Source organism: Dysidea avara, chromosome 2 (assembly GCF_963678975.1).
Source record: "Dysidea avara chromosome 2, odDysAvar1.4, whole genome shotgun sequence".
NCBI classification, from domain to species: Eukaryota; Metazoa; Porifera; class Demospongiae; order Dictyoceratida; family Dysideidae; genus Dysidea; species Dysidea avara.
Window position 1 is genome coordinate 39,273,051 of NC_089273.1, and position 13,956 is coordinate 39,287,006.

The window sequence follows — 13,956 nt, forward strand, 5'->3', positions numbered from 1 at the left end:
GATGCATTAAAACCCGGATAGTGAAACAACAGAAGAGCAATACTTGGGTTGATCTTCAAATATCTGTGAAACCCAACATAACGGTGCAAGCCTAAATATTCAGTATAAACCATGGGTAAAATATTTGTGCAATTGAAAAGAATCATAATTTTTTAAAATACTTTGTTCTTTGTGAAGAAAGGGTCCAATGATGGAGATATTATCTTATTTGCCTACTCAAAAGGAGTTCAAAAATCTTTTGTTTTGTCACAGTAGATCAAAGGATACATGAGATGTGGGCAATTGTTTACGTCACATTGAAGTGATCATACATGATTGATCTTTCTTCACCGATTTTGTCTCTGTATGTAGTGAAGAAAGGTGATAGAAGGGTAAACGTCTAAAGTAATGGACTCCCCTATTCATGGCGAAGACAATGGTGTAAGTTGTAACTCTGTACTGCATTGTGTTTGTAAGTTACAGCTGTTCTTGTAAGTGCCTGTAATTTATTTTTTCCAATACTTGCTGTACAAATCAATCCTTCTGTTGTTGCTACTTTATAGGGTTGTAACTACAAAAGTTGTTTGCATACAAGGCTAAACCTTTGCTAGAGCATACACTTGGCTAAGTAGATTATAAATATTCAATTATAAAGAATTTGAAAAATGTGCCATTATATCAGATCCAGTGACTGAATTTTGGAAAATCACCAATTTGGGCGTACGTGAAATAATTAGAATTTCATGTTTAGTGGGTTGCAAATAAGAGTAGAGCACAGAAAATTTTCTTGCAATTAAAGGTATTAATAATGACTTAAAACCATTAACAAGTAGATGTGCACTATAAAATTTGTTATTTGATCATTAAAATAGTTTAGTTGTCAAATGCTTCCATATCGGCAATTCTCCAAACTTCAGTCACATACAATGTACATAAACTATTCACAACTAAGCTAAACTTTATATCCCCTTTACTACAATATACTATCAAGGTTTTTGTTACACTTCCTTATATGAATTAACTGACAGAATTTATTATTGGTAGCGTAAGTGACTCGAACGGTACCTATTATCGAACATAAAAATCACGTAACGTATTCAGAAGTTTACAATTTTATTCTGCATACTTGTAAGGTGTTTATATGGAGAATTCCAATAGTGTAGCCTATTCTTAATGGGCTTTTCATCCTTTAGAGTTCATGTGTGGACATCACAGCAGTCTTGATACTCATCACCACTGATGAAGAAATGAAGAAAAAGAACACAGGAATTGTCGTGAAAGAAGTACAACTCGAGCATGCCTTTGGCGGAATTCGGCTGACTCCCCCCCGTGCGTTTGTCATTTACCTGAGTAAAAGATGTATCCATGAAGACTGTACAGAAGGGGTTGTTGTAAACAAGGATAATAAGACTGTGTTATTGGTCGTAATGTGCTGATTTTTCACTGTACGCATTTTACACTAAATGATTCACTGTTGTAACTCACAAGTGCATGCTTGTATCAAAACTATACTTCAGTTACAGTATCATGGTACTTCAGATAACACATTGATATAATAATTAAGAGTGTGTAGGGCGCACTGAAGTCACTACAGTAGAAAAGTTGCAAAACATTTGATAATAATTGATTAACGCATTTTAAAGGGCGTTCGATAATAGGTATCGGTGTTCGATAATTCATATTTTACGGAATGCAGAAATCCTCTCATAACACGGACACTAATCGCATACTATAACTCAAACTTACGTGAGGTATTCTGCAAGAAAGGCACTACCTCCTGGTGAAAAGTCGAGGTTGATACTATTTTCCTGGAGATATTTATGAAGTAAAGTATACACTTTGTTCGATAATTGGTCACTTACGCTAGTAGTGTAGAGCCAGCTAAGGAATGAAGGTCTGTGAGCAATCATGTGAGTAGTCCATGCAAGTTTGCATACATGTAGAGAACTGTTCTAGGTTTAGAACTACACTTGTTTAGCTAGGCAACACACCATGTTATACTATGATAATAAACACCCAGCATCTTATCACCCTAGTGTGGTTTCTAAAAAGGTCCTGTTTGCTATAGGCCAGGAACAAAATGCTAGTAAATAAAGCTTAGCTTTTATAAGGAAATACAGCACATTATCTCAGTGCGGATAGCTAGGAAATGGCAAGTCCTTGAGGGCAGTCACCCAAGTGTAAAAAAATGGTACAAGCAGAAAGAAATTTGCATAATGCTATAAAAGGTACAACAAACACTAGCGTAGGTAAAGTTTATAGTGTCTCCCTCTGCATGCAAGTAGCTACTACCTCAAAAGGTACTACAGTATATGTGACTGGGCCTGCGAAAACAGGGCATGTGGGCACATGATTTTTGCCTACTTTTTCAAACTTCTTTGACTCATAATGTTTTATACCAATATGCTATGGCAATAAAATTTTTAACACTTAGTGAGCATTTAATTGGTAATATGATACAAGTTACAGAATGCAAATATTCGGTTCCAGTATTGAGTTATGACATTTAGTGTGACGGGGTGTAGTTTGTGCCCACATGCCCTGTTTTCACAGGCCTGGTCACATATAGTACTTACACTGTAAAATCATCGGTGTACTGTCATTCACAGACATGCCCATTTCCTGATAAGTAAACGAAAATATTTTACTTTTGTAACAAGTAAGTAAAGCATTTATATCTGTACTGTCACAATAAGTGAAACTCACATTGCAAAATCACAGGTGCAGTGTCACCCATGGTACGTATGCTTGTCAGCATTTTTGAAGAGGTACATAAACAAACACCAGTAAACGAAGTACATATGTAATTGAAGGGGCCAGTGGGAAAAGGGAGTAACACACATTTGAGTTTGGGACCAGTGGGAAAATGGAGTAACACACAGTAGCTCACACTGTACAGTATATATAATATTATTATTAAAGCATTGCTGTGGAAAATAAAGCAGGTGGCACTCGGCTGAGATGGATATAGAATATAGCATGAGCTGAAGCCTAGTGCTATATCACCACTGAAGACAAGTGAGAGCGAGGTAACGCTTTAAATGATTTATTGGCGTACCTTGCAGCCATATACACTAAGACTCGTGATTAACACATGCTGCACAAATTATTAGTAGCCTGTATACATACAACTAATTAAACAAATGTAGTTCAACTTCACTGTAATATTTTGGCATTGTAGATGGTCATCATTCGTTATTGGCAGGTTTTGGCTACAAGCAACAATCGAATGCTCGTGGCGATGGTGAAGAATTTTAGTGATATTTCCAGGACTTGTCCGCTAGTACATACCATATTAAAATAATCACCTGCTAGCTGATCTGAGCTATGCAGATTGGTAGAGCAGATACGTGCTAAGGCATGGTGAATCACTCAGAACATTTACAATGATACCTAGCTAAGGAGTGGCCACTCCAGACTAAATATTTTGTGCACCGGTTTATGAGATAAGTGTATGTTGGAAGGGGCCAGGGAAGGGGAAGATGTTGTTGGCTTGCCTTATTTATCTACAATGTTGTAATTAAGTTTCATTCTTTTGGGGGTCTGCATGGATATAGCAACAGATGTAGCTCTGTTTCAAGCATATAACAGACATGCCGGCTTTTACGCATTAGGCGTGAGTCTCACTCTTTGGCTAGTAATCTCACACTCTCACACCTAACCCTCTGTTTCTCACTCTCTCAGCTTAGTTATCACACCTGCAGATCAAGTCACGATGGGGTTGGCTTTTTTCAACCCCTCTAGATATCTGTCCTGCTTTACTTTAGTATATTTAGTTCAAAGATTTTTGTTTAGGCTTCTTGGCTATAGGTAAACACCTCGTACAGACTCTGCCTTCTGTGTACACCCTCCAGTGCCTAACTGGTAAAGAGAATAATAAGAATAATATAATAACCTGATCTGCTTAATAATTAGCCCTGTGCTTAATGTACTTTTTTTGGTCTTCAATACCAACATGTTGCTGTCAGACCTTCAGTGCTGGTCACTGTAAAGCGCTAATAACAATAACAATGACAACCAAAAATACTCGAGCTGCACTCGAGTCTAGTCCACATTGCTGGTAGTATTTGAGGTTTCACTCCTAAAATTGTTGAGAGGTTAGCATCTCTGCATACAAAGGAGGCGAAGCAAGACTGAGTGCAGCAATCATGCGGACAGAACCTAAAATATTATACTTACGTACGTACTCTGATCCCACTATTACTGTCCACAACGGGTGCATGTCCATCAGACAAAGCCTCGGTGGAAACACCACCTGTACAGGTCTGCCACGTGTTGTTCACTTGTTGGTAAGGTACGTGGTCGTAGTACTTCAATCGGTGGCGATATAGCGTAGCCCTTGAAACGTACCCACTGCAATGAGGACAATAAGGAGGAGGGAGATTTCCACGATCACGACTGGCCTCGCGACTTGCTGGTACTCTTGCGGCCACCCTACTGTATAACCGCGCCCTTTATATTCATTAAATTATTGTAAACCATAATCGAAAACAGAGGTAATGTGGAAACGCCTTCCGATTATTCACCCCATTCATTGATGAAAAGTTATTCTCGAGGAATCGTGCGTATACTGGGAGTGATTATGTGATAATCCGAGCGTTTGGCGAATATTCATCCGATCATGGTGAGTTTTTCGTATTACTTTAATTCCGAATTTTCGCTCATCTCCTGTGAAAACACTTCTTTTTTTCTGATAATACACAGTATGTCACCAGTTAAAATATAACAAAGTCAGCACAGCAGTTATATTACTAAAGGAAAAGTATAACATGCCATGAGGTAAGAAAAAACTTCACTCCAACATTTGCACACAGCTCCATGCAATCTGTTTCTTATTTTCCACCCTAAGAACGTTGTCACCTGACGAAGTTATAGAAGCAGAAATGCATTGTGACTGCTATAAAGTTCTTAGTTACCTGACTATTGACAATACCATTGTCAGAGTCCACCGGAATTCTAACTGTCTTTACAGATCTAGAGTTCCTCTTTTGTCTTCAATTTACTCTCTGTACCAATATAATATAATATAATATAAACAAGTTTATTTGCATATAAACTAACTTGATATTTTATTTCCATGAATAGAAACTACAAGCACTTGTATGTCTCCAGTCTCCTGGATGAGTTCACCGATGTGATCACAGAGACACCATCTAAACTGAAATCTCGACAGTCATTCTCCAAGGATACTGAATATACCTTGGGTCTGTAACCATTTAATCAGGTAGAGTCGATGCCGCTGAACCATATTATTCAAATAGTATTAAGTTCTTAGTTACCTGACTATTGAAAATACTATTGTCAGAGTCCCTGGAATTCAGAACAATGTCACAGAGTTCCGTCTACCATCTTCTCTCTCACCAATCACTTCTTAACACTTATCATAACTTACTACAGTATTAAAACTGAATATTTTATTATTTACATTTTTTTCTCTCCACCACACCAGTAGCATTATTGAAGACATGGATAGTAGTCTCCTGGATGTGACTGCAGATGTCATTGGTGAGACCCCCATAAAGAAGCCTATGTCCCCGAGGTCATTTGCCAAGGACGTTGTTGAACGCTTTGCAATAGTAATACCATCAGGTAGAGTTGGTTCCGCCGAATCCTTATGTTCCCTCACATAAACACACACACACAAAAAAAATATTTTAAAAAAAGTTGCTGCAGCAAAATTTGTCTGCCCATGTAATATTGATTGGAAGTCTTGGAATATGTTAAAAGGCTTAAGGGTGCTCTGTACAGTTCGTACAAGGCTTCCCAAGACATAGTCTGTTTTGCACTAAAAGAAATATTATGGTCACTTAATTAGTCTGTGACGTGTTGACGCATTTTAGTACCTGTATCCCATAGCAACAAACACACGCATCTTGCTATTCTACACCCTCTCACTTAAATTAGAACTAATCCATCATTTTAAATTCAATAGACATGAAATTTTCACACAAGCTACTTTAGTAATTTTGTCAAAGAAGAGCGTTTTCCATTTTTAAATAGCAGGTTCAGATGATGAATAACGTGGAAGTAAAGAAAAGGATTTCTGGGAGTGTCAACCCGAAAGATAAATATGTGATGATTGAGAAGCTAAAAGACAAAAATAAAAACGCACAATAGTTTCTGCTGTTTAGCATAGTGTATCATAAAAGTATCAAGGCTCTTGTGCGTAAACTGTAGGACTAGTTCTAGTATAAAGGGAAAAACTGTAACTCATGTTCTAAAGCAAATTTAGCAGTTGGGTTTGGACTAAACTGTGTACTGGTGTTAGCTTATATCTAGTAAAAAAGTACAGAACATTTGCTAAAACCATTTGTAAGTTATAGAACAAATTAATTTTCACGGGAAGCCATATAAGCGGACTGTACAGAGCACCCTTAAGTTTAGAACAGACTGTACTGTGACTAAATAGCACACAAACAGTAACGTTCACACTGCTGGCGTCTATTTTAGTCCCCCACTTGCTAAATTCCGAGGTTTGCCCTCATGTGATTACACTGGTTGCGAAGGTAACCTTTCGACCTCCAACCATTGTTTACAGTTATTTAATATAAAATCCACGACCCTCATTGGCTATACACTACACCCACTTAGTTACACTTTAAAATATGCTGATTTAGTTGCTTCCTCTTTGGCTGCGAACCTATAGGACCGACTATCTGCGGCAGTGACTTCCGTATTCTCTGTAAAAGGTACAGTAGTTTTTCATTTTTTTAATACAAAACTTTCCTCCACTTAATGTTCTTGAACCTTTGGAAAACCCCTTGGCCAGTCCCATGAAGTACATAATGAAGTAGCAATTGTGCAAGTCTGCATGCTAAAGTAAAACATATTAGTTGTACCACGGGCACTCGTGTTATAACTATTACATATATATTATATTATAAGATGACTATAGCATTTTAAACACATTTGTTTTGCATTGGTCTATTGGTCTGCAAACCTTTTCTGGGTACGCATATCTCCATGTTGTATTATTACTATGTGACATATTAAGCCACAGACATAACCACCACTACTTTAGAATAGATTGTCTTGATGCAATGTTCAGTAGTAAACTAGTTTGCATGGAGGATCAAAAGCTCTTTGAAGTAACCACATGGACAGTTCAGTCTGTTCACTGCTTTGCATTTCAAGTATATACCTCCATTATAACCAGTACGTAGATTTGTTTGTTGAGATATAGTATATATGCAATGTTTCTGCATGAATATTGGGTTGCCTTGTACACTGTCTATTCATGTGACGCTCTATCATTTCATCTAAATTGCATGGTGGTAAAATTGCATTCTGTGTATACAGTCATAACAGGTTGGACCAACTCCAGGAGGTCGTAGTCACTACAGCACTATCCATGACATACAGTAGCTGAACGTACTTTTAAAAACTCAAAAAATTCCTACAAACTAGACTCTCCAGAATAATAGGTTTCTAGATCATCAACGTGATTATTTTCACATATCAATGCTAGTTGGGAGTACACCAAAAATGTAATATTTACACTATGCATGGTCCTTGCAAGTTTAAGGGCAAACAGGTCCAAAATTAGACTTATATACTGTACACTGCATAAACAACTTAAGAGAAGCCGAAGGAAGTGCTGCTTTTCTTACCCCTATACTCATAACATGCAGCAAGCCAGAGAGTGGGGACTGAGTAAAGTTTGAATAATAAAGCAGATTTGGATGCCATTCTGGCAGGAGATTATACCGTATAGCGGGTATAATGTGCGAGGCGTAATTTCTGCGAAGAAGCAAGTTTTTCGTCCAGCAGTAATATCTGCGATTATAATATCTGCGAACCCTTCCAATCATCAAAACACGTGGTCTCGATTAAAATCGTGGTATGCTACACGTGCAATGGCGTCTGAGCTCATGTCTGAAGTAGAATCCTTTGCGATAGATTCTATGATTAGATGATATCATGTTTACAAGGATATTTGGTCCAGTTGTATAGGAGAAGTGCTGTACTGTCGCCGTGATGTACGAAACCACCACGATCCTTTTGCTGTTGCGGTATGTAAGGGGACCACTGTAGTGGGACACGTGCCTAGGAAACTTTCTACAGTTTGTTACGTTTTTCTGGGGAAGACAGGAGCAACGATAACTGGCACAGTTACAGGGTTGAGGCGGTACTCTCATGACTTGCCACAGGCATGGAGATTCCATGGGTAATGAAGTTAGCTGGTTGTAAGGTGATGGTGAATAAAGCGAAGTCTGTACTACTTGATATGAAAAGGCCAGTGCCGCTTTCTATGTCCGTGCCAGTTAGAGTTGTGGTTCTGGTACTGGTGGCAGTGATGTGAGCAGTAGCTCTAGTAGTAATCTAGAGCAACCTGAGGGTGCAAAGTTACTGTGGAAGTAAAATACACTCTACCAGACACACAAGGAGAAGACATGACCCAGGAATCTATAAGAGACATCACTGATCCCACGACAAGCATGAAAGTGTTAGAATGTGAACCACCATGTCAAGATGGGCCCCCAGACATTGCTGACAGGAGAAATTCTACCTCAAAAGAGAGTCAGAAATATGATGCTGAGGCCTGTTTATCTATGGTTTTTCTAGATCCAGTTGAAAGTACTAGTGGTAGCAAAGATTCCGTGAAGCATCAAAGCAGTGCATCTGTACTAGTCTCCAGTTCAACATGGGTGAAATTTGGAAGAGTGTCTCTTACTCTTTCAGACAGAGATGAAATTGCTGGTGGTTTTCAACTAAATGACAAGCACATTAACTACGCCCAAACCATACTAAAGTGCCAGTTTTCGATTAAAGGTTTGGAATCCACTTTACTTCAGGCAAGTTCAACTCCCCAAGTCAATAAGTTGCAAATTGTCCATGTCAGGGGTAATCATTGGATAACTGCCAGCACAATATTGTCAAAACCTAATGCAGTAAAGGTCTATGATTCCCTCTGCAATTCTGTAGATGAAAAAAGCCTGAAGAACATACAGCAGCTTTTTGGTGTTAAGGAGGTTTATGTAGTACCAGTACAGAAACAACAAGGTTTCAGTGACTGTGGACTATTTGCAATTGCATATGCAGTATATTTGGCAAAGAAATGTAATCCAGAAAAGGTTTACTTTCACCAATCACAGATGAGGTCACATTTAATCAACTGCCTGAGTCAAGGAAAAATGTCACCCTTCCCATTTCGCTGGGTCAAGCCTCAGAAGTGAACTACATATACAACTGATACTAGAATGTGATTTAATGTATATGCCATAAAATATTGTGATTTAGCTGTACAATTTCACTAATCAAATGATTATTAATTCAATTAACACAACTGTTACACAAGTTCTTGACAGTTGCTACTACAGTGATCGCTGTTCCTTCAGGGAATCTGCTATTCCTGCAGCCTTGAATCCATTCTGAATGATTTCTTTGTTGACCATTAAATGTCTGTAAGCCTTTAATAGCCATTGAGCACCAAGAGGTTTCATCACTGCCATTCGTATATCAGCTGGTGTTGGATTTTCTACATCAAGTGTCTCGTACACTACCGAGGAATACCATTCATTATATTCCTTCTTCATGAAATCTTTCAGAGTTTTGTTGACGCTTAAGTCCATTGGCTGAAGCTTATCAGTACAATTTGCTGGTACACGTATCGTGTACACATTGTTAACTTCAAACAATTGATAAATTCTCTCGGCTGTCTGACCTTTAAACGCATCAAACAACACAAAAGCCGGGAAAGTGTTAGAAAGCCCTAATTCTGCTCTTTTCTTCTCCAAGTAAGGTAAGAGTACTGAATGAATATATTCCTCAGTTTTGTCTTCATTGGACCAATTTGCAATGGTTTGGTGAGAAGCTCAGTAGCCAATCTTTAGGAAGCTTTACTTTAGGCAAGCATGCAGACGTTTTCCCTTGGTAGATTAATTGAAATCGCAAAATCTCACCACTTAGTGCTCCACAAAGGACGGCAGTGATCTGCCATTTATCACCCAAGCCAACTATTTCAACTCGCTTTTCTCCTTTCTGGTTCATCGTCCATGAAGACACAGGCACAATGTTTAGCTGTGTGGTCCCAGTTCAGTATCAAATCATCTGGGATATCCTCCATATTGGCCACAGCGGTAACAATATCGTTGAGAAATTGCTCTTTTAGCTCCTCAAAATTATGAACCATTAGCTTCTTGGTAGAGCACCCTTTTCGTTTGGCAAAACCCATTCTGTACAAAAGCGATTTAGCCCAGTTAGGCGTCAACTCTAAAGCAGGGCCATTCGTTTCATCAAATAAAGTCGGATTAAACTTACAGACAATAGCCTTATCAGCTGCAATTGTTATGCCTGTTGTAATCACACCACCAGCCTCACGAACAGCTCATATGTACGCTTGAGTTTGCCCATCCAGCTTCTCTCCAAGTAAAAATGGACGCCCTCTTTTCGCTCAGTGTTGGCAGAACTTGCACGTCTGGCTCAATATCACCAGCCTTTCTCTTGCGCTCTAATTCGAGCTTGTAATTCTTTACCCATAAACGAACAGTGCTCTCGTTCAACTTCTTACCTAAAATGTTAGTGTACTTCCTGGCAGCGACGCTATTTCCATTAATAGAAGCAAACTTGGCAACTTGTGCTTTGCATTCTGGAGTGACTTTTATGTACGGGCCCTTATTTTGCGGCTCCTTAGCTTCAGCTACTGCTTTCAAAACCTCTCTGTTTGCTTCTGCAATCGACGCTGTAGGTAAGTGATCTGACAAAGGACCTTTCGGATCAGGCAGCGAGGCTGAAATGTCCACTCTTTTGAAGTACTTGAAAAGAGACATAGGTCGACAGTTCACACTGCAACATGTGGAGATTTCACTGATTTAATAAAAACGAAAGCATAAAAGGCTGTAGAATTAAATTCTGCGAGCCTGTAGCTTCTCGCATAATTCGCACAAATTAGGACCCCGCAGATAAAACCTGCTATACGGTAGAAGGTCTGTTATAACAATTTAGATTGTTTTCACAGATAAATTATTAGCTACAGCTTATTAAAGAAGATATATACAATAATATCTGTTAGTGGTTGACTGTTCTATTAGATTATTCAGATTTTTTTGCTACAAACAGCAACCAATGATAATGGGAGTGTGGCATCTCTTCTAAAAATGGTTCAAATGCTTCAGCAAACCTTCAGAAAAAATTGGTTCTTTATCCGCATTATAATAATTTCCTCAAAATTCGATGCTAAGCTATCCCAATATCAGGCCTTGTAGTAGCACCCTCGCTTTGCTCGGGCACCACAACACAAGGCCCTTCAGTTTACTAAATTCCATAGAACCAAGAGTTCATAATGTATACAACGCAGTATTGCCCCTTCAAAATTCACTGAGTAATAATGTTACACAATAGTCATCATCACCAAAGGTGTTAACTTGCTTCAAGAGCTATAAGGGCCTTGAAATGCTTGCAGGTATTCGCTTTGGTATATCAACGCCTATCAACAAGTCTTTCATGGCAAAGTCATGTGTAGGAGTTCACTGGAATTATACTAAAATATTCGAATATGTTACACAATGTTGCACAATTATTACGCAGTGCATTTTGAAGGGGCAATACAGGCATTGGATACTCTCCTAAATATATATATTATGAACTCTTGGTAGAATCCTACATGATTCACTTAATTCAAATATCTCCATAACAATACAAGTGATCCTTGCTAAGTTATAAAAGTAGTAATGATTCACTTACAGTTGAGGTTAATACTCAGGACTGTGACTTATTTGTGTCTGTGTATTATACCAGCTTAGGTTATGGGCAAGACCCCTCAAATGCTTGCTATAATATGACCAGAGCAAAATGAGAGATCATATAGTAAGAGATGTATTGACTCCAAAAAACTTTATTTCCTGTACTGAGAAACAAGAGATTTAATTGAAAGTTTACAACTGTTGAATGTAGGACATGGTATCATTTGGCATACATTACACGTCAACCAATTTTGTGGTGTGTGTTTAGCTACATGATAATTATAAACTATCAAGTGCAACAGTACATAAAAATCACAATTTTTAAACACTGATTTCAAAAAATGTATTTAAAATTATTTAAAATATATTTGAAATGAATAAATGCCACCTCAAATCACACACCCTTACTGTAGGATTGAATCTAAGCCTTGCACAAATGGCCTGCCATACGTATGGTATATACTATACTCATATGGTACAAAATGCATATATGGTATATAGAACATTCCCACCATAAATCCTAGGTGCAATAGGGATTATTTTGGTGCTGTAAAGATGGTATGACATAGCAACAAAACATACTCCGGTGCTTGTTAAATGCCCCATGGTGGGGAAACAGTTTCATGTACATTCCCCGTGTAACTAAAGCCCCACCTAAATACTCACCAGTGGAGGTAGTGGGACAATATATTTATAGTAAATCGAGAAACTCTGCACTTAAAAAATACGTGCCTCGAAAATTTGTACATAGCGCTAGCTATACGGGCTGTCCATTCATCATCCTATCGTACAGTTTTTCCCAGTTGTTAGCTATGTACATACATTGAACATAATACTGAGTATTAACTCTAAAAGTGTGATTTAAATACAGCCTTCCTGGGAATATCAAACATCTATCCAAGATTAAGATGTTGTACAGTACACAAATGTATTGTTAGTGCAATGTCAATCAAAGCTAGCTACCAAGTTAAGTCACTATAATGATGGTACAAACACTCCTTGCTATATATAATCGCAGTTGTTAGTAGACTTCAACTAGTATGTACTCAACCTTATACGTCTGTGTAAAACTAGAATAACGATGCATATCAAAGTATAGTCCTTTGGTAATATCTAGTTTATAGGAATATTGAGCAATAGCAATGTGCCCTTCATCATGTTCTGTATGGCAGGAACCCCACTTCTCAGTTGGTTTTATATGCATCTTCACTTCACTGGAGTACCCTTTTGCCCCTGTTGCTCTGGAAATGCCAGAAGAAAAAGTTGATGCACTTATGTACTCATTGTAACTTCTGCCCTGAATACGATAGCATGGTGGAGTACTGTAGTAGTGATTATTGTCAGGTGTGATAAAACCAACAAAGTAATGTCCATCACTTATTCCAAAAATAGGATCATGATTATTAGCATCAGCATGTGTAGTATCCATAGCAACAGTAATAGTTACAGTGACATCATCTTCCTTTGACATTTTGTTTGGAGGTACAAGCTGAACTCTAATGAGGCGTCCATAAGAATTACTGGTATCAGCAAGTAATTCGAGGTAGTTAGGACGTACAGTATATGATCCAAATATTTCAGCATACTTGCTTAGCCAGTAAGGTGTCATGAGTTGATGATAAGATGTTGCCTAAAATAAATTGTATTGGAATTTAAATATAAATAGAGCTAGCTGTGTAGTAGCTATCAGTAAAGTTACCTTTTCATCAGCTTTGGCATATGTACAAGTTACCACCAACAAAACTATATTAGTAAACAGCTTTAGCATTATTTTTTGTGAAGAAATATCCTATTGGCTAGACAGACTGATGTTAACTGCTGATATATAACTTTGTGTTGCACTTTTATATGCATAGGATGTATGTGGAGTATTAGATTCATTAGGCAACTAAAATAATTTTAGTGGAGTATTAGATTCATAAGATAATTGCAACTAAAATAATTTTAGTGGCACATAGTGACATAATAACTATAATTTTATGCTAGAGACCTCTGATCTTACTAGGTGAAACAGTTTATAGAGCTGGTGAAATCATATATTGCTACTACAATAGTCACTGTGATAATCTATATGATTTCTATCACTTTGTTAGTGCATTTTATTGAAGAAATTTGAAGACATCATTACACGGTAGTTTATGAATCTGCATTATGCAACTTAAGGAGTATAATACAAAATAACTATAGTCTAGCTGGGCTGAAATACATATAGTGAATTACATAATGTGTATAACACAGAAGCATCAATTTAATTTTTTGGTAGTAAAATAATTACCTGGATAACCACCCATCCTAT

At 37.7% G+C, this 13,956-nt stretch overlaps 1 long non-coding RNA gene across 1 annotated transcript; it reads right to left on the bottom strand.

The window, feature by feature from the left end:
- Positions 1-12,517: 12,517 nt before the first annotated feature.
- On the bottom strand, positions 12,518-13,479 carry LOC136245051 (uncharacterized). The gene is made up of 2 exons (XR_010695716.1): positions 13,360-13,479; positions 12,518-13,290 (listed from the first exon to the last, which is right to left on the bottom strand). It is a non-coding gene; the product is annotated as an uncharacterized lncRNA (long non-coding RNA).
- Positions 13,480-13,956: the final 477 nt, after the last annotated feature.